This window comes from Poecile atricapillus, chromosome 22, assembly GCF_030490865.1.
Source record: "Poecile atricapillus isolate bPoeAtr1 chromosome 22, bPoeAtr1.hap1, whole genome shotgun sequence".
NCBI classification, from domain to species: Eukaryota; Metazoa; Chordata; class Aves; order Passeriformes; family Paridae; genus Poecile; species Poecile atricapillus.
The window spans coordinates 5,523,767-5,544,012 of NC_081270.1; positions in this window are offsets into that span (position 1 = coordinate 5,523,767).

The window sequence follows — 20,246 nt, forward strand, 5'->3', positions numbered from 1 at the left end:
CTCTCTCTCTCTCTCTTTCTCTTTCCTTCTCTTTCTCTTTCCTTTCTCATTCTTTTCTCTCTTCTCTCTTCTCTCTTCTCTCTTCTCTCTTCTCTCTTCTCTCTTCTCTCTTCTCTCTTCTCTCTCTCTTTTCTCTCTTTTCTCTTTTCTCTTTTCTATTTTCTCTTTTCTCTTTTCTCTTTTCTTTCCTGGAGGAAAAGTCTCTGACTCGATGAGCAGTAAATTCCTCTTCTATGTATGACTCAGAGATATCAAAGCAAACTGAATTACTTCCTCATGTTGGCAATTAGTAACTCTAATTGCAGCGTTCCATTCATTTGCAAGAGAGCTGCACATCCTATTAACCCCATCCTGCCTGCTGCCTTCTTTTAGCAGTTCTAGGAAGAGACAACAGGAGCACAAGTGTGGGGACAGGGTTTGGTCTCTTCTCCCAGCTGACAGGTTCGTGCAGAGCATCAGAGAGATTTTTAAATTAATTAAATTAAAGTTCTTTCTAAAAGAGGCAAGGCAGTGCTTAATGGTTGCAAAAGGCAACACAAATGAAGGTGTGAATTTAAGAGGAAGTCAAACTTGAAAAGCTGCGATTTGTCTTGGTTTTTAATAATTTCTTGATCTTTGTTTTTAATAATTTCTTTTTCCTAGAATAAAGTAGATTTATGGGTTTCAAAGGAAGCTGGTTGGAATATCTCTTTGACATTCAATTGACCTATTATAATAACAACTGAAAAAGCTTGTATAAATTGACTCCTTGCAGAGACAAAGGCAAGAGCTCTTTCTTAAAGTCAGGTCAGAGAAAGTCAATGCAGGAGTGTTTGTGTGACTCCAAGCTCAGCCTGAAGTAGGAATTCTGAAGGTCAGATGAAGAACTGTTTGGTTTTGTACATAAGTAAATAAAAATTCCCATTTCCACGTGGGAAAGAATGAAACAGAACTAACTCCATCATTGGTGTTTTATGAATCAAGATCAGGTGTTGCTCTAAAAATACATTCACCAGTTCAGGTAAGAAATATTTCAGGCAAATTCAGTGCTTCAATGCATGCAGGACTTTGCATCAGTGGCCACAACTGTCACTCCAGTTTTTATAACTTAATAAAACAACCTAATAAGGTACTTTGCTAATCTCAAGCACAACTTTCCCTCCCAGCTCTCCAGATCTCAGAACCTGTCTACATGGAACATTTATGTGGGTGTAAATACAATTTCATTTCTGTTAAAAGGTATCTGCAAGCATGTGATTCAGATTTTTCCATTAAGGTAGCTTGGAAGTTGCTCTAATACTTTCACACCAAAGAAAACAAAGGTAAATCACATTACAGCATGCTGCATCCTGGAAAACCACATCCAAAACAAACAAACAAAAAATCCCCAAATCCCTCTTTTTAAAGTCAATCTCTTGAATCCAGGGGGATGGTGTTGAGGTGTGGTTTTAAGATGCCTGATGATGATATAACTAGAGATGTATGGAACCTGCACAGGTGTGCTCACATAAGCACACAACCCTGTACTCAAACATAAATAAATTTAGGTTGATGTCCAATATTGACACTGAAAGGCTGGAATCTTTTCATCTGGTTCCTGTCAGCACTCAGCAAGTGGGATCAAATGTGGAAAAATAAGAAAAAAACAGGAAAAGGAGAGACAGAAATAAATGTGGTTGAAGAGCCATGACTTTCAGCTGAGAGAGGGAAAATGTCTCAGGTGCACATATCCCTTCAGAGCCAGGCATGAAAGGAACCCCGTGGGGAGAGGGACAGCTGGGCACTGTGGGCAGCTCACAGACACAGCAGCCCCACCCTGTCTCTAATTGTTATGAAAATCCTGGGGCAGGATCAGAAGCAAATGATTTGCATGGAAAATTGAGCCTGTTCTGATCTTCATCTCTTCAGAGGCTTCAGTGTGGGTTTTTAAATTAGAAAAAATATGTGTGCTTGGTAGATGGCAATTAGTGTTCATTAACAAAACATGCTTTGGATCAACTCTGAGCAGTCCCTTTCCCTTCCTCAGGGAAGAAGGAAGTGATGTGTTCCTTGCTTTGAGTGTGGCTGAGGTTTTGATATGGTGCCTTGGCTCCTGAAGATTTTTGTGTTCTTTACACCTAACATGTAGCAAGGCTTGGGCTGGATGAATGTTAAAGCTGTACCAGGTTGTCTGGCTTAATTCTGAGACTGACTTTGGCACCATGAAACATTTTCTGGACTGAAAACCTTGCTCTGGAGCAGGCTAACTCAAAGTCTCAAGTTTCTTATGGGTGATTTCAACCCAATAGCCAAAGGCACAGAGATATTCCAGCTAGAGAAATCCTGCAGGGAGGAGTGTCCAGCTCAGGGTCTGACAAACAAAGGCAGTTTCTCCACAACACTTCATTTCCATAAAGATCAGACGGGATATTTCAGCCATCCTGCATCAGTCACGCTGCTGGGACGGATGGGATGCAAAGCCTGGGAAATGAAACGTCCAGCTGCTCTCACCAGATGTGCAGAGGTCACATCTGGATCTGCAGGGGTCACAGCTGGATCTGCAGAGGTCACATCTGGATCCCACGGGGGTCACAGCTGGATCCTGCACAGGTCACAGCTGGATCCCGCACAGGTCACAGCTGGATCCGCAGGGGTCACAGCTGGACCCTGCAGAGGTCACATCTGGATCCCGCACAGGTCACAGCTGGATCCTGCACAGGTCACAGCTGGATCCGCAGAGATCACATCTGGATCCCGCACAGGTCACAGCTGGATCCTGCACAGGTCACAACTGGATCCGCAGAGATCACAGCTGGATCCGCAGGGGTCACAGCTGGATCCGCAGAGGTCACAGCTGGATCCGCAGGGGTCACAGCTGGATCCCTCAGAGGCCACAGCTGGATCCTGTAGGGGTCACAGCTGGATCCCGCACGGGTCACATCTGGATCCGCAGGGGTCACAGCTGGACCCTGCAGAGGTCACATCTGGATCCCGCACAGGTCACAGCTGGATCCCACACAGGTCACATCTGGATCCGCAGGGGTCACAGCTGGATCCGCAGAGGTCACATCTGGATCCCGCACAGGTCACATCTGGATCTGCAGAGGTCACAGCTGGATCCCGCAGGGGTCACAGCTGGATCCCGCACAGGTCACAGCTGGATCCGCAGAGGTCACAGCTGGATCCGCAGGGGTCACAGCTGGATCCACAGGGGTCACAGCTGGATCTGCAGAGGTCACAGCTGGATCTGCAGAGGTCACAGCTGGATCCGCAGGGGTCACATCTGGATCTGCACAGGTCACAGCTGGATCCCGCACAGGTCACAGCTGGATCCGCAGGGGTCACAGCTGGATCCACAGGGGTCACAGCTGGATCCCGCAGAGGTCACAGCTGGATCCCGCAGAGATCGCAGCTGGATCTGCAGAGGTCACAGCTGGATCTGCAGGGGTCACAGCTGGATCCGCAGGGGTCACAGCTGGATCTGCAGGGGTCACAGCTGGATCCGCAGGGGTCACAGCTGGATCCTGCAGGGGTCACATCTGGATCCGCAGGGGTCACAGCTGGATCCGCAGAGCCAGCAGCCGGCACTGCCCGCAGCCACCGCCAGGGGGCGCTGCGGGCCCGAGCAGCGCCGGGAAAGGGCCCGGAGAGAGGGACAGGGATAGGGGACAGAACCGGGACAGAACCGGGACAGGGATAGGGGACAGAACCGGGACAGAACCGGGACAGAACCGGGACAGAACCGGGACAGAACCGGGACAGAACCGGGACAGAACCGGGACAGAACCGGGACAGGGATAGGGGACAGAACCGGGACAGAACCGGGACAGAACCGGGACATGGATAGGGGACAGAACCGGGACAGAACCGGGACAGAACCGGGACATGGATAGGGGACAGAACCGGGACAGAACCGGGACAGAACCGGGACAGAACCGGGACATGGATAGGGGACAGAACCGGGACAGAACCGGGACAGAACCGGGACAGAACCGGGACAGAACCGGGACAGGGATAGGGGACAGAACCGGGACAGAACCGGGACAGAACCGGGACAGAACCGGGACAGGGATAGGGGACAGAACCGGGACAGAACCGGGACATGGATAGGGGACAGAACCGGGACAGAACCGGGACATGGATAGGGGACAGAACCGGGACAGAACCGGGACATGGATAGGGGACAGAACCGGGACAGAACCGGGACAGAACCGGGACAGAACCGGGACAGGGATAGGGGACAGAACCGGGACAGAACCGGGACAGAACCGGGACATGGATAGGGGACAGAACCGGGACAGAACCGGGACAGAACCGGGACAGAACCGGGACAGAACCGGGACATGGATAGGGGACAGAACCGGGACAGAACCGGGACAGAACCGGGACAGAACCGGGACATGGATAGGGGACAGAACCGGGACAGAACCGGGACAGAACCAGGACATGGATAGGGGACAGAACCGGGACAGAACTGGGACAGAACTGGGACAGAACCGGGACAGAACCGGGACAGGGATAGGGGACAGAACCGGGACAGAACCGGGACAGAACCGGGACAGAACCGGGACAGGGATAGGGGACAGAACCAGGACAGAACCGGGACATGGATAGGGGACAGAACCGGGACAGGGATAGGGGACAGAACCGGGACAGAACTGGGACAGAACTGGGACAGAACTGGAATAGCAGGACAGGGACAGAGCCAGGACAGGGGGACACAGAGCCAGGGAAATGGCCCCAGGAGAGCCGGGACAGGGGGACACACAGCCACAGCCAGGGAGAGGAGAAGGGAACATCACTGCACCATTTTCCTCTCGAGATGAAGGCCAGAGAAGCTAAAAGGCCGAAACAAGTCTTTGTTAACAAGGCATAAAAGGGAATGTGGCCTTGAAACCAGAGAGCAGGGAAAAGAGAGGAAGATTGATAAGATGACATAGAAAACAGCATGTGCACGTTCTGGAGTATTTGTCAGCTCCCAGCTGGTCCTTATTCCCAAACACACTGGTAAGTTACCCAGCCTGCAGGCTCTGCACTGTTTCTCAGGGCATTAAGAATTGGCTAATAAAAATGTGTAAAAATGAGAGGAGAGTGGGAAGCTGGAAACAAAACTAGCTCATTGAAATCAATCAGTTTGACAAAGTTCTTGCCAGTGACATTTCAAAGATCCTGTAAGGTCCTGCTAGAGAAGAGAGCAAACTCCATGCCAGCCTGTGGAAGAGCTGGGGTAATTCAGGTGCTCACCCAGAGTGGATAAATCCTTTCCCCCAGGTCCCTTCTGTCCTTCTACCACTGTGCTGCTGTGCTCCCAGCTCCTGCTGGGATGCTCAGCACATGAAGCTCACGTTTGTTTTCATCCACTGAAGTCCACATGGGACCAGGGGTTTGACCCTCAGAGTACCCAGTACCACCAACCATTTTTCGTTCATCTTATGTGAAACAACATTGTTTTAGTCCTCAGCTGAGTGGGGGCAAGCTGGGCAGCTGCTGTGGCCACCAGGCTCCCACCCTGCAGGGGCTGGGCCACCTCACAGCGACCCTGGCAATGCCCTGGGGATCAGCCTTGGGGCTGCTGCTCTTTGCTTGAAGTTCTGCCCAGAAAAGGCCCCATGGACAAGTCAGGCTGGGATCTTGGTGGATCCCAAGGACTTTTTGCCTTTTTCTATTTATCCTTTAAGACTTAGTGCACTGGAGACCACAGGGAGTCCATTACCTGATCAAATAACCTGCAGGTACAAGGAGTTGTTTTTACCAGGTCTAAAGGAACATAAGGGATCTGTGTGTCACCCCCAAGAGGGCAACATAAAGACAGCAGCTGCCTGAAAACACATTTTCCATTCCTGTTTAGAGGGTTCTTTAAAGATGTGGCTTTTTACACTCTGCTAATTAAAAATGGTTCAGGCTTGCATTGATCATTTGGTATAAGAACTCATATATTCACCTCCATGGAAACTGCAGAAGGCAGGAGCATAAATCCCCAGTGATTTTGTGGAGTTTGTGCTCCTTGTCCTCATCTCACAGTAATTCCTGTTTCTCCTGTGTTTTTTACTTGTTCTCAAAGCAGGTCACTGCTCTGTCCTTCATGGACAGCACAGCAGAGGGGAACTGACATCACAGTGGGATCAGAACCAGTTTGTTCACTCCTAGGCCAGGCCTCACCTAGTTAGACCCCAAAAAATAAAGGATTGTGATTAGAGCAGTTGTTCTAGGCACACCACAGAGGACACTAAACCCATTTATTGCACCCATCTGCCTGCAACCAGTCCGGAAAACAACAAGTTCTTTCTATTGCAATGTCCTTGAAATACAGAACAGCTCATTGAGATTGGATCAGATCCATGCAGCTTTGTGATGGGCATCACCTGAGTGTGTGTCTGTGGAACATTCCTCTCCTCACAGCTCACTTTGGGTCTCACAGTGACTCTGGCACAGCCTTCTGCTCCTTCCCAGGGCTCACAGGCCTTAGCTCTGGGCACTACAAATGAGAGATTTTGTTTTTAAACTCTCAAGTAGATGCACAAGGCAGGAGAGAGCAAGAACTTATTTCAGGAAGGTGTTTGTGGCAGGAGGGTTAAAATTAGACCATTTGTTCCTAAAAAGACAGTGTAGAATGACAAGGACTTGGCAAGAGGCTCTCCAGTTGGGAACGTGACACAGGAAGCTCCTAGATGGCATTTGGCAGTGATGTCACCTGGTTCTGCATGGAAGGGTCCTGGGAAGCTCAGGGATGGAGCCCTGGAAGCTGTTCAGGGCACTCAGTATCTGCAGAGCAGGGCGAGAGGCAGAGGCGTCGACAGCACCCACGGCCCCGCGCTCCCCGATAAGGGAATCTGCAGCCAGCACTCACAGCTGCTATTCCTGCACTATTTGTCTTCAGCAAAGTATCAGCCTCCTCTTCCTGTCATGCCCCCCCTCCTCCTCTTGCTGCTCCAGGAATTCCTGCCTTCGGAGCTCTCTGCCCTCCACACAGCACTTGTGCTTCACAGCCCAGGCTGGCGGGATCATCAGGGAACAAATTGGTGGGCACTGGGCCGAGAAAAGCTCAGCCTGGAGGGTCAGGGATGTTTCCTCAGTGAAGGTGCTTTGAAGCTAAGCTAAGGAGTACCAGAAATCAATGGAAATCAATCAATTGAAATCATTGAAATCAATCAGTTTGACAAAGTTCTTGCCAGTGACATTTCAAAGATCCTGTATGGTCCTGCTGGAGAAGAGAGCAAACTCTATGGGTACTTGCTTTGAAGGGTACTTGCTTTGAAGCCAAGCTAAGGAGTACCAGATCAACCTCTCAGAGCTGCACAAGCTCTGTTCTGAGGTTTAAAGCACAGTGCTGTAGTGGTTAGGGATGTGTGGAAAATAGCTCTGGAAAAGCCACACGGTGTTACTGTTACCTCTCTCTCTCTTTGCCTCTTTTGGGCTCAATTCTCTGTGGATACAACTTTTCTCTAGTTTCTCAGCCTCCTTTGGGCTGAATTCTTCTGGGATCCTCCCTCGTGGGGAGTTCCACTTATCTCAGTCTTTATGATTCGAAGAAAACTCTTGAGCTCGTTAGAATTTTGTTTCTCGTGTTTATTGAAGGATCCTTACAAAACTTAACAGGTCTCTCCAGGCTGGTCACAAGGTTAATCTTTGCAATTTGGCACATTTCTTTCTTCTGATGGTACAAACAAGGCCTTGTGGCTCACTTCGTGTCTGATGCACAAAATGGCCCCGAACTACTCAGTTCTTTTATCTTTATACCTATTTTTACCCAATTAACAATAGACACGTATATTATTTTTCTTAATGACTCAATGACCCATCACCTCTGTGATGCACTGTGGTATTTTCTATCCAATCACTGACTATTACCCAAAAACCTCCAGGAGAAGAACATGAAGAAGAAAGAAGAAGGGACAAGGGACAACACTCTAAATCCTCCATCTTGTCTCTTGTTCTCTAAACTACTTTTTCACCCAGTGATTTAAGAAACTTTCTAATGTACACACTTACACTTTTAGCTTTTTTCATCTAACTTTATCATTTGTTTTCATGTATCACCATGAAAACATGATCATGAATTTTATATTATATGAAATTCAGTGTTTCCTTGAATCCTAGAACTAAAAATTAAAAACAAGGGCACACACTCTGTATCTCAGACTCCAACAGTTACAGTGGGGAAGTGTGAAAGTTTTAAATGCAGAATCTCTCTTCCAGTAGAAATTTTCTGGTCATGAGGCAATTACTGAGTGCCTGCAGAAGCTCTCATTCATTCTTGCTTCTGTGATGTCTCGAGGTCTGTGTAAAGATGCACAAACAATCTCAGGGGTGCAACACACACACATTTTTGCAGGGGAGAAATACAAACAGTTACTGAGACTACAGCCCAGATCATCAAAATGATTCACATTTCCACTTCCCAAAGCAATACTTAAATCCTTGGTCAACCCTTGGCATACAAATGTAATTGTATGCCTCCCATACAAATACAGAATGAAAGACCTAAAGTAGCTAAGTCATAAAAGTCTAAAAAGTCTAAAAAGTCTAAAAAGTCTAAAAAGACTTAAAAGTCATCCTGTTCTTAATACTTGATCCATGGTGAAAGATGAACAGAGTGAATGTGCTCTAGAATTTGGAGAAGTGAGTACCTACAAAACCAGCAGCAAGAGAACATGAGAACTGTCTGCAAGTCAGGTCTGTTTGAACTTTAATCAAAGTTTCCTGTGCTGTGGGAAAAATGAGTCCAAATAACTCAGCCCATGAATCCAAAGGTTCATCTTGACTCTGACTTCAGTGATCAACCCATGGAACCATGGACCAAAAAAAGCCCTCAGCTTTGTAACCCACTGAAGTAAGACCTCACATATAATTTAGCTTATAAACCTCCCTGACTCCCTTTTTAAAAATTATTTTTTTTTAACTGACTAATTTTTTGGTTTACATCAGTTAAAAAATTCAGTTGAAAACAAAATCAGTTGAAAATTCAGTTTTTGATCCAATACTTATAATGATTTATTCTTTCAAATCACCATTAAATTTCCTAGAAAATAAAGTTTGCTGTTTTTCTCCTATTACTACCTTCCCTCCCTTCCACTCCCCAAAAAAGCCATTAATATAGGTGTCTTTTCTGATTTATCTGGAAGGGAATTACTGTTCTAGCTGTGTTTGGAAGTTGGGATCCTGAATTCATCTTAAGCCTGCTGAAGTTAAATAAAAGTCAGATTTGGAGCAGTGTAGTTATTCAGGCCTTTACTCCTCACTGTGTGAGAGCAGCTCTGCTTTATTAGTGTGTCATCTAGAGGGTTTATTTTATTGTCATTCATTTTATTTATGTGTCATCTATGTATTTATTTTATTTAGTGTGTCATCTAGAGGGTTGATTTTATTGTCATTCATTTTATTTATGTGTCATCTATGTATTTATTTTATTTAGTGTGTCATCTAGAGGGTTTATTTTATTGTCATTCATTTTATTTATGTGTCATCTATGTATTTATTTTATTTTGTGTGTCATCTAGAGGGTTTATTTTATTGTCATTCATTTTATTTATGTGTCATTTATGTATTTATTTTATTTAGTGTGTCATCTAGAGGATTTGCACCCTGATTCACCTCTGCCTCTTACAAACCCTCTCTCTGCACTAAAATACCATCATGTGCTAAAGTGTGAAAGATCTCCTTGTCCTGTTAGACTTGTCAGGTGCATCTGACCTATCTAGGCCAAAGAATGTTCATTCTTCCCATGGCCAATATTTTAGGCCTTCTTGGTCATTTCCTGTTCTGCTCTGGCCTCAGATATGATGTCATGGCTCACAATGGTCCTCACACTTCAACACCACGCAAAAAATGTGCTGTTATCCTCGGGGAGGTGACAGGGTAAAGCAAATCCTCTTGGTCAAACAACACAGGAGTTATGTGAGGAATCTCCAGTGGGAAAGGGATACTAAAAGCATTTTCTGCCTCTGTGGCTTCTATCTGTGCAGCCCGTACTGATGTGTTGGTTTTAACAAAACAGTTAAGGCATTTAAAGCACAGGCAACTGTTCATAAAGCAGTTTTTTTTAAAGATGGATTTTGGGTGCTGAAATGAAGGCCCTCTGGAGGGTTCTCCCATGTTTCAGAAAGCACTGAAAATATATTTTCTATAGAAAGCAGATTGTGTGGCTGTATTCTTACCCCACCTTCCCATTACTGCTTATTCTTGCATAGCTTTCCCATCCAACTTTAAAAGATAGAGCAGATAAAAAATTAAATTTTTATTTTATAAATTTTATTTATTTTTAAAATTAAATTTAAATTTCAGAGCAGATAGAGCCCAGTCTGGGGGATGGAGTGAATGGATACCCAGAATAAATTGCTCCCATGATCAGGAAGTTCAGAGATCAAACTCAGCCTTGGCCATTCTGCTCTCAGCAGAGGGGCACAGCGATGTTCCCTGGGGTGTTGAAGGTCTGAATTAAGGGTGGCCATGGAGGAAAGTGAGTCCAGCATTTCCTGCAGCCTCTCAGGGACACACAGACACACTGCACAACCCTTCCCTGTGCTGCTGCTGCTCAGCCCTGACTGCTCCACTGAGTACAAACAAACTAGAAATGATATTTGCTGGGTGGCACACACAAAGCTGACTGTGCTCACTGGGAGCTGGAAGGCAATGGTTTTATTTGTGCAATCAGCCAAAGCCTTCCCTGCAGCAATAGAGCTGTAACATTTATAACAGCAGGGATTTTAGTCCCATACAGGTTGAAAATCTTTCAAGGTTTGGACTGAAACACCTCAAGAGAGGGAGAGAGAGCTACAGCTGTAACTGTGCAGCTGATCAGCACAACCAGTTTCTTGAACCCAGTCTGGTCCACAGTCATATTAACTTAACTAGAAACCTCAATTTTCCAGTGATGTGGTGAACTGAAAACCTTGGTGAAAATTTCTGCTCATTTTCCCCATCCATATAAATCCATTGAAAGTGTGGGAATGACACAGTTTGCCATTACAAAGGAGAGATTTTGTGAGCTGAAGCTGACACCACACGTGTAGGTGGGAGCCTTTGAACCTGCCCTCATCCTGAAGGAGGGATTTAAACTCTAGGTTTTGCAGTGATTAAATTATTTTGATTACAGGAATGATTCTCCTGCCCATTGGCACAGCTGCAAAGGCTTCAGTTTTCTGGTGGCATTCAGTTGTTTAACACAAGTGCATCTTTTGCCCCCATAAATTAATTCAATTAATTTCTGTAATTCCAGAAAACTCTGCCAGCCCATAGACACTAACCAATTGACTCCAAATTAACTTTTATGGAGTGAGACTGAAAGCAACTTGGGAGAAATCATTGCTTTCCTCAGCATCCACAGGAAGATTTAACTGCTTGCCCATGATTTCTGTCTCAGGTGTGAAAAACGAGGTTCACATAATTTTTATAGAATTTAAAAGTTTAATAAAAAAACAATTAGGAGAAAAAATGAAGTATACAGATATGGCTGGGTGTCTCTGCATTCACCTTACTAACAAAGGATTGTCCCTTAAAAACAGAACCCTGCTACATATCCATAAATTCTCATACATATTCAGACATTCTTCTTAGGATCTTTGCTTGCCCCCTTCCCAATAGATCAATCTTCTTGGCACCATTGAGATTTACATTCTCTGATACCAGAAATGCAATAAATTCCTCCCCCAGAGTTCTGGTCACTGTTGTCTTCATCTGGATAAGATAGTTTACAAAAGGAAAAAGAAAGTGTCTCCAGCTATCTTTTTCAGTCTTTGGGTTATACAGACAAAAGTAGTTTTTGTTTTAATACTATGCCATAGCCTAACATTTATGTATTATACCACTATTTCTAAGTTTCATCAATAACAGAAATAAAGAAAACTATATTAATACAACAAAAATTTCCATTCTTATACACATAACATTCATTTTAATATTTGTGAAAAGCCAACAATATAAAATGTATCTATAACACAGGGAATGCATTTGGTGTTCACATCCCCAGGGGAAGCACTGCACATCCCCTTTTATCTGCCCCACTCTTTTATCCAGACAGTGCATCCCAAGGGAAAGGGGTTGACTCCAAAGTTGTGGGTGCCAATCCTTGGTGGCAAATCTCTTCCAGCCCACAGCAATCCCTCAATGTCAGCACAAGGGCACAGGGAGCTGTGCAGCCCCTGGGGACAGCAGCACAGGGCCTGATCCCCCAGTGCTGAGGCTTTGCAGGGAGTGACTGGTGGGAATGGCAGGACCACGGGGTGCCTGGTGTGACAGGGGAGGTGTCACTGTGGTGCTGACACTGGATTTTATCTCAAGCATGAGCACAGCCTCCAGCCCTGTAGCCTGAGCACCTTATCACAGCTTTAGGAGTGTTAAGTTTTTGAAAGGCTGCTCGCCAATCACGCTGGGCTGAGAAGCAACAGCTAAAATATCCTGCCCCTCTGGCCCACTGCCATGCCACCCTCCACCACAAAAGGCTTCAGCTATTTCCAGAAGCTTGGCAACCACAGTGAGTATTTTCTGGGAAAACAAAGAAGAGTTGTCAAATCAAGAACAGTGGGTGATAAGAGCCACCACAGCCACGCTGAGTTCCTGAGACAGAGCAGCTTCCCGAAGCTGTGGATGGAGCTGCATCCTTCCCTCTGCAGCTCACCCACCCAAGGCAAGAAGGTGCCCTCTGTTCACACACAGCCCAATGTGCATCCTCTGCAGAATTCCAGGGAGGCCATCCTGGCACAAACTGCAATGCCTGACATGAAGGATTTGCCTTCTAATCACAATAAGCAAGAGTGGGTACGTGCAAGTGTGCAGTTGTACCTGACCTGATGAGCAGCACTGATGAAAAGGACCGTAAATGTTTGTAGGAAGAAGAATACATGCATGAATCCCAGACAAAAATCAGGGTAGTTTATCTCCCTGTTCTCAAAACACAGGGACTGATCTACAACACTCTCTAGTCAGGCACATTCCACAAATCTGAGATGTGTCAAAACTGTTGGACACTTGGGATCTTGCTCTGGGAATCCAAAATTGAGGTTATGTACAGTGTCACTCTCACAGGATGAACAAAATCTGCTGAGGGTTTTGTGGAGGACAGGCTTTATGTAATGATCACATTTTTAGTTAGTTAGGTTATTTTTAGGTGCATCACCAGTCTGTCAGGGGAGGGAGAAGGGAAGTAAACAAGCCTGCAATGTCTAGGACAGGCGCTGTTTCATTCCTGTAGCTGTTTGGCCATTTCTAGAAATGGCTTCACCTCCTGCACGCTCCACACTGACAAATGGCATGCAGCAATAAATAGCACAATGGGATAGTGTGACCTCTTGCCCCTTGATTTGGCTGCTTGGCAAGAAAACCTTGATCAATGGGTGCTGGTGACACTGTTCCCAGCCATGCCAGGATGAGCTGAGCTGCAAAGAAAAACCTGGCAAGAGTTATCCCAGACAAAATGCTTAAGAAACATCCTCCCTACCTTCATCTCTTCTTACACAAACTCACATTCTGCAAAATCCACGATGAGAGTCCAGATTAACACATCTAGTTATATATAGCTATATATATACATATCTAGTTATATATATATATATATCTAGTGTTAAACTAAGCTCAGCCATCCATGTGACACTCAAACTTTTAAATTTCAGCACAACCATTCATATACCACAAGGGCCTTCCCAAGGCACAGCCCCTCACACACTTCCATGCCTAAACCTCCCAAAAACAGACACTCAGAACCTTGTTGTAATGCATGCACCGTGTTTTTGACTATGAATTAATCGTTTTACTGAAACCTCTCGGTGTCTGGTGTATTTTCTCTGGTTTTAGCAGTTGTTCTCACACTTGAGGCATGCTCTCTGCTCACCAGGAGAGGTCACCACACACCTCAATAACCAAATGATGTTGATGGGATCTCACAGGAGGGACCTTCTGGATGGGCTGGGAAAATGGGATTTGCCATGTCCACACTGCCCACAAAGGGTTCTCTTTCTCTCTCCTGTCAGAAGTGCAGACTGATGCCACAACTTCCCTGTGTGCAGCTGCTCCCACGGAAAATCCAGCCTTTCTCCAGCAAGGCAATAATAACATGTAGACAAATCAGACCTCAGATCAAACACCAAAGGTGTCTCATATTGAGAGTCTGCCAGTTTATTCACCAGCCTTCACAGAAGTAAAGATGAACACCGTTTATTTCTATTATTAACACACCTTTTATAGGGTTCTACAGGGTCTGCAGGCAGAGCAAGCTACTATTGGCCAACACACACAGGTTTACATTCTTTCTCCTACACACAAGGATATTGTTTTGCTTTACTCTCTCTTCTGCAGGAAGGTTTCAAGGACTTCAGCCTTTAATATCACGACTTATTTCAAAGACTGGTTTGTGCAGACAGGCCTTTACTAATATATAAAATATAACAACAGTCTCATAAAACACAGAGAAGGAAAAACTTGGATTCTGAGCAGTTTAGTGCAAGATCAGCCCATGAATTTCTGAGATCCAACTTAAAGATCATGGGGAAGTAAGAATGGATGCCACAGGACTAAAAAGACCTACGTGGCTTAGAAGGACAGCTAATCCATGTCTTGGCTGGAGTGTGAATATCTATTTGTCCATGTAGACATTCCCACCTTCCCAAAACAAGATGAACAGATGCTGCTCATTTTGCTAGAGATGAATCTTAGCCAAAAAAAGGAGTTTCAGGTGAGGATTTGTGGAACATGAGTGCTTCTTTAGGCCTCTGCCTCTCAGCAGGCTCTTGTGCCATTGCTCTGAATTCCTCAGCTTGTTTCCTGTTTGTTTGAGGATCCATGTTAGGCTCTCCCCTCCATCCCTGCAGCTTCCCTGCTGGGCTTCATTAGCATCAGAGGAAGGTGATAAATGTGCCTAACAAGCCTAAAACTAAAATTTTGAGATCAAAACCCAGTTCTCCAGAATCATCTACAGCCTGCTCCTAAACACCAGCCTGCTGCCCTCCTTGTCCTCAGGTGGCCTTGGACCCTTTTTGTGCCAAAGGGCTGGAGAGGAAAACACCCCCTGTCCATCCATTCAAAGAGATCAGTGAGCATTAATTAGTGAGCACAGAACAGATCAAAGCAAATCCATCCAGAGCAGTGAGCAGAGAGGGGTCAGGGCAGCGAGGGGACACCAGGCAGATGTCAGAGCTAAATGTTAAAGCCTCAGTGAGGGGCCCCTGGTGCCAGCTTCCATCACAGACTCTGAGATTCCCACTGCAGAAACGTCACTGCCCTTTCAGCCAGCCAGGGAATGTTGGCCTGAGCAGCTGGGGAGGAGAGGGAGCCTAAAGGGGTCACTGAGCCAGGGAGGAGGGAGATGAGTTACTGCAGCAGTGCTCTCATGGCACCTTACCCAAGCCTAAGATGTGCTATCAGCTTCAGAGCTCAGCTTCCTCACAGCATGAGGACACACATCACACGATTCCAGGATCAGAATCTATCCCCAGAGGAATAGTTTGGCCAATCCTGCTCTTTAATCAGATTTCTGGTGATACAGGAGAAATATCTCAGGAAGCTGGGAAACAATTTGTTGTTGGAGATGAGCAGCACAACCTGCTGCCTTCTTGATTCTTCCTTCCATCCTGTATGAAGGACTTGCCATACAAAGGAACACTTCAAAAAGGGACACAAAGCCATTTCCTACCTCCAAAATATTTTCTGCTGTCCTCAGGGTTTCCTCCCTTCTCCCAGGCTGATGTTTGTGCTGAAGTCTCTGTCTTAGCTGCACCACCTCAATGATAAATCTCTGTGAATATTCAGACATTGAGTTTGATGCTCATCTGAGCCCTGAGAAGATCTGGAATGTAAAGCAGAGATATTTGCTGGATGTATTTCTGTTTCTAGCTACTTGCCACTGCAGCAAACCTGATCTGAACCCAGCTGTGGGTTACCTGGGCTGAAGCTGCTCTTGATGCCTGGGTTATGCAGCACTCTCTGAAATACAATCCCATGGAATGGCATTGTCTGGGGAGATGGAACATCTTTTTGTTGTGTTCATGGACAGCATCCAGCTGCAGTGCATTGAGAGACAATGACACAAATGGCAACAGGAAAAATTCCAAGTAGATATTAGTAAATCATTGTTACTCGAAGGTTTCCAAAACTCAGCTTGACAAGGCATTGAGAAATTTTGTCTAAGCTGGCTCTGCTTTAGCACAAGATTGCACCACAAACCTCTAGAAGTCCTGTCCAGCCTTAATTATTCTTTTACCAACATAGTCATAGATGAGGACTGTACCAGTGTATGAATGTCCAACAGCAACCAGAGACAATTCAGCAGAGCCCCAAAACAACTTCAGAGATCTTGAGCTCCAGAAGATTTATTATCCACATTATACAGACCTGTGACAAGCCAATCAAAGCAACAAAACAATCCTGGGCTTTTGGAGAGGGGAAAAGATGAACCTGAAACTGCTCTGACCTTTTCTTGCTGTGTTGTTACACTGACAAGTGCACACCTCAAACCCCTGGGATGATGATTTCATTTTCTAATAAGATTCATATCAAATGTGCTTTTCACAAACATCAAGAAGAAAAAAACCCCAACAATACAATAACATCAGACACCCCTTTCTGTCACAGAGGGATGTTTTTAAACTGTTTCCTTAAAACACCCATTTTAGAGACACTTAAAATTATGCCTCAAACTGATCTGCCCATGTAAAAACATTGAAAACATTAAACCTGCTGGCACATCACACAATTCCAGGATCAGCAAGTTGATACTGAAAACTGGTTTGCAAGCTTTCAATAACTCAAATATCAGATGAAAAATGCCAGATGGTCCTTAATTTCTATTTTCTCTGTTGAGATCCAGCTTGATGGCCTTTAACTCTGTGCATCACATGTGTGCAAAAATGCCATGAAAGGGCAAGAAGTATTATTGCATACTCAGGAACATTTCCATTTTTCAGTGAAGCCAGATTTCAAGCCTGTTCTTCCTTTCAGACTGATTGCAGATTTAATATAAATTGTGTACAATAGACTGAGAAAGATCACATAAAGGAATTATTTTAAGCTGGATCCAGGGAAAGAGGAATTTCTTCCTCAGTTTAAGCCTTGTAGAAGCTGTCTGTGCATGTCAGTCTGGTTTTGGCCACACTCACAGTCATTCAGGCCAATAACCACTGCAACTTGTCATATCTGTAAGACTTAATTTTTCCCTTCTTCTCCACACTCTTTCACCTCTTCAGTCAATAACATCATATTAATAAGTTATATTATAATGTTGTGATATCATTATTATGTAATAACACTCAGTTCTTACACAGCCTGTTTTCTTAGCCCATCACTCTGGTTTGGTGCTTGACAGTGACAAAGGAGCCAGGTGAATGTGTGGTGGATTCCATTCCCCTCCTTTCTCACTTTATGGTTCTCTCACAGTTGTTTTTCTCTGGATGAAGAAGAAAGGTTTAGCAGTCAGCCCAAGGAGCACAGAGCTCTGCTCACTCATGGACATCAGTGGCACCAAAGCAGCAGAATGATGCTGCATTGCCTAAGTGGAAAATGCTCCTTTAATTCACCACCAGAAAAGAGAACTATTTCTTCCCTCCTCCTCCTCCTCTTCCTCCTCCTCCTCCTGGGTGGATGAAAACAGATCAAAACCTCAAACCAATCCTTGCTCTAGAAGGAGCTCAAAAGGTAGATTTGGGAGGGGTTGGAGGAAGATATAAATGCTGATAGCTGGAGACACAGAGCAACACTGAACTGGAGAGACTTAAGGGAAGAGGAATCAGAGACACCAAACATGAATCTGAAACTTCTTTTTTCCCCTGGATTCCTTCTGCTGCTTATTGTCAGTCAAAACCAGGCAGAAGCCAGATCCATTTCCAGCTTACAGGTAAGTGATGGGCAGCTCAAGAGATTCTCCTTTAGCAATTAGACATGTCAGATGAGCTCTGTTTCTTCCAACCCCATTTAAAAGAGACATCATGACAGCAGAAATGCTGAGATAGGCAGACACAAAGCTGTTAAATGGAGGAGACTAAAGTGATTGATCACTGGATTTAAATTTCTAATCACATGAGGCAACTGAAAGGAAAATATTTGGGTTTTTTTCCCTGTGGGTTCAGTTAGGGGATTGTACATTTAGGCTCATCTGGTTACTGAGTGTAGCAATAAGCTTTTGGAGTAAAAGAAATTATTCTGGAAGGACTGTGGTCTAAAGCCCTAGAGCAGTCACCTGAATGCTCCTCCCTGAAGCCCCCAGTTTTAGCTGAAAAAGGAATTAAGGGGCTGTACCTGCAGGATCTCTTCCTCAGCTCTGCAGAGATGCAGCCCCTGCTTGTGACTACCAGGTATAAAATAGAAGAAAAAGTGTGTGTGTGTGTACCTATGTGCATTTGTCTGTGCAGGAATTCCAAGTCATTAAGCAAAAACATTTCAGTTTCTGCACTGGGGAGCTGGAATTGCCAGTGTGCAAAGAAATGCATAACATAATCCTTCAGAACCAATTTCAGCACGTCTCCTGCCATTGCATTAATTCTCTTAGATATCAACTATTTTTTTTTTCTTGTTCCTTATTCACACTTTACCAGGTCTTTTTCAAATTTTTCATCATTTATCCCATAAGCCCAATTCCAGGAAAGGCTTCACTGGCAGTCTGACAGCTCAGAAATACATCCTCAAACTTAGCACTGAGTATGGCTTACATGGAAATAATGAGAGTTCCCAAACCCCTCCTTCTCCTCTCTTCCCTTTCCACCTTCTTCTCTTCCCTTTTTCCAGAATGTGGCCAAATTGTTAAATGAGGAGCTGGAGCAGCCCCCTGTCTCAGAAGAGAGGGACCATGAGCAAGATGAGCTGATCCCAGCAGGAGTCTTTGATCAGCCAGACCCTGAACTCCAGTGGATCCCAACCCCCAGGGACCAGCCCGAGAACATTTCCATGGGTGACGGCGCCATCCAGAGATTCTTCAGCGACCTCCTGAGTTTGTCCCGTAGATACCAAGGCAGAAGAAAAAAGGGGCTCTCCAGGGGCTGTTTTGGTGTCAGATTAGACAGAATTGGGTCACTGAGTGGACTGGGATGCTGACTCTGCTATGGTAAGAGAAGGGCAGAGGCTGCTGGTCTGTGTATTCATGTATAACTTACAGAAATATGCAAAAAAGCAGCGTTAATTCAGCTTGAAGGAAATGGTGCCTTAAAGTAAGTTTTACTTTCCTGTCAGTTTATTATTTTACCTTCCTCAGAATTCACTGATGTAGACTTAAAACCTGTGAATGCCACACCTCTGCTTTTCTTGCTTTCCCTCCTTCCTCTCAGTCAGCTGTAAGCATTTCATATTGTATCAGAAGATGAGAGAGCTTTTTCACCAGCTCCACAGGGATACTTGTTTCAATCCAAACAAATTCTGAGCAGAACAGTGGGGCTAAATCTGCCACTAGAACAGTAAGAAACCAGTTAATTTCCATGTGTGAAATGCTGTATGCTTATCTTTCTATTATTTATTCATCTTTATTGACAGGATTGTGGTGTTTCAAAGCACCCCTTGCTTTCTACCTGATGTACAAATGCACCCACCTCTCCCCTGATATACCTGGCCAACAAAACACACCTTTGCTCTACTGCCTGTTTGTATCAGAGAAGTTATTTGTGAACATCTATCTGAAAATTAACCACAGAAAATACATTTGTACTGTTTGTTTACTGAATGTATAAATGAACAAGTCTCATTATATCACAGGTAATAAATTGTTTTCCGTAATGTAACGAATTTGCTTCAAGGTTTGCTGTGTGATTTGTTCATGTTTCATTCCTGAAGCAGAGCCCTGGTTTGCAGTTAGACATGAGAATTCAGGAGCATTTCAGAGGGCTGCTGTCTGCTAAACACAAACCAGGACACAAAGCCCCAAGTCTCTGCCCCACAGTTTGAACAAAGGGCAGCTCTCTTGGCAGACATCACTAGAGAGCAGTGACTCTGTGTTTAGATCTGCCACTGATGGAGAAAAAAAAAAATTTCTTAGTAGTATAACTCATTAAAAAAAAAAAAAAGAAGAAAAAAAGAACCCCCAACCAAACAAAAAAACCCAAAACCAAAACAATACTACCCTCCTTTGAAGGAAATTCAAAGGCACCCTACTCTTCCATAGGCAGATCCAGGTATTTCAAAGCACTGAGAAGAAAATTGAAAAACATATCCTGAAGGCTTCTTTGTTTAACATTTTTGGTTAGGTCTAATGTTGTTTTCTAGTTAATCTGTTTAAATTAACTTTATTAACAAAGCAGCAGCAGCTGTGAAAATTATCTGTTGCCATATATATAGGCAACATAGCTCTCCACTGATGGATTAGTCCATAATGAATTTATTACACT